A 2,395-nucleotide genomic window follows, 5' to 3' on the forward strand; every position below is an offset into this window, starting at 1 on the left:
TATTTCCAATTAATGGCTGGGTTTTGTTTAATAAATGAAGGATTAAGGGACATGAGTAGATAAGCAGTAAGCAGATGCACATTGAACAAAATCACAAGCAATACCAGTAAACAGTGGCTGCACAACTCTCTTATTAACTGCGCACTCTCTCACTTAGGATTCACTATTAGCATCTTCCAATGAACCTAACTCAAATCTTTGTCAAATTCAACTGGGAATCTGCGTCGGACAATAATATGGGATGCCAGCACAATAATGGGACATGTCCAATGACAGTACCGACAACACTAACACAAACACCAGGCATTCTGGAAACGCGTATGGGTTCATCTAGTTGACATGGAGCCCTTGGAACATAGTACAAAGATAAAAAGAATCACAATCTTCCTCTTGATCTTCGTCAACTATCAAACTTATCATTGAATAACAAAACATAAAGACACCCATCATACACTTATTTTGTCGCACTTCTAGGTTGGTTTCTACTTTCTATTTTTAATCTAATTTCAAACTAAAAACTAATACTTTAATATTTGTGTTTTACATTCATTTTTGAAAGATAAATTGAATATGGAATACGATAACTAGAAACTTAATTAAAATTATTTATCCTTTTCAAGACGTACAGATGGATGTATATGTGGGCTTTGCTTTTTTAACATATAGGAAAAGATATATTAAAATAACAATAGCTTATAAAGGAGATCTGACAGTTAAAAAAAATTATCCTCGCACACCAACTCCAAAGAATCAAGAAAATTTAAATAGACTGAAAATAAATAATCAAAACCTCATTGATAGGGTATAAGCATTTGTTTTTTTATAGTTTTTTTTTGTTGATTTAAAAAAAAAAGATTATACGTGTCTCAAAAGTAATGTTTGTCCTTATTTTAAAAATGTTGGGCTAATATGAAAATCGTTTAAAACAAAAATAAAAAAGTTCACTTTAATGGATTAAATGGGAAGAATCCGAGAAGAATCAACACATAACAGGAATCAAGTATCTAGAGAAGCATTGTAGTGCATTCACAAAATTACTAAAAGAGTACATTCACAAAATCACTAGTGTTTGCTCACATCCAATATATAGTAAGCTTTGATCATTTTTAATTTTTAATTTTAAATTTGCTCACATCCAATATATAGTAAGCTTTGATCATTTTTAATTTTAAATTTTAAATTTTAATGTCATTCCAGTTGAAAGTTGATTTAGCTTGAAAAGATCAATAATCCAATTTCCTTCCCTTCTAGTGTTATTGACTAAACAACATTGAAACCAATGAATGAGGATGTTGATATCTTTCTTACTGTATGTGGGAAAAACGGTTCAATGAAACTGAAATTGTGAAAATATTCAAAGACTATGCCCACACACCCATGGGACTCTTGGTGCAAGTTATGGAGCTATTAGGAATAACCCAACTTTCCAAGGATTGTTCCATGGTTCTCTATCTCACAAGGTCTTTCAAGCCAATGCCTTTGCTCTCAGATCACTGAGCAAAGTGACTTAGGGATGACAAATGCAAAAATGAGGGATGCTTTAGATCAAATTTGGTATGAATGCATCTTATGAATGCATAATTCTAACAAATGAATTAAATTAGATGATAAGATGACAAGACTAGTAAAAATACTATCCTAACATCATATAGTAGTTATATGATTTAAGCTTAAGATGATAGAAATGTTCTAAAATGATTATTAGATTTATTTCTATTGCAAAGAGAGGCTAAATGTTTGCTAAAATTAAGTATAAGTATGATGCTAAAGGCTTGGATGATAAAATGGAGGGATGGGGGCTCTATTTATAGGAGAAATAGAGCAATGGATGGTCAGGATTGAATGATCTAATCAAGGGTCAGTATTGAAAGTTATCAATCCATGTTTGCAATTCTCACCAATGAAATGGTGACAATTGTCAACATAAGACTGTTTGAGAGGGGATGCAAGAAACATTAAATGCTTGAGAAGACCTCATGGTTACCTTACGAGGTAAGGGTTAAGGTTAGGTAAGGTTATCCATTGGATAAAGCTTTTACCCAAAGGGTAAACTCTTGTGCAAGGGTTAAGGAGATAACCATGGACAAAGCAATGAATGCTTGATGAGACCCTTGAGTTAGATGATGGTTGAGTTAGGCAAAAAGTCTCTAACCATGCCACAAAGGGTTAGTTAACCATTAATGTTTTGAAAGACTTTGGGGACAAATTTGTAAGAGTCCTTCCAAATTTGGGGGTATTCAACAAGTTAGCTTGTTGAAGGCATAAAGACTTTAATGCCTTTGGAAGACTTTACTCCAAATTTGAGAAGTGATCTCAAATTTAGGGAAAGGGGATAATTGAAGGGTTTAGGTTAGAATTTAGGAAGAGGGTTAGGAGGCAAGTGGGAGATGTAAGA

This window comes from Cryptomeria japonica, chromosome 1 (assembly GCF_030272615.1).
Source record: "Cryptomeria japonica chromosome 1, Sugi_1.0, whole genome shotgun sequence".
NCBI lineage: Eukaryota > Viridiplantae > Streptophyta > Pinopsida > Cupressales > Cupressaceae > Cryptomeria > Cryptomeria japonica.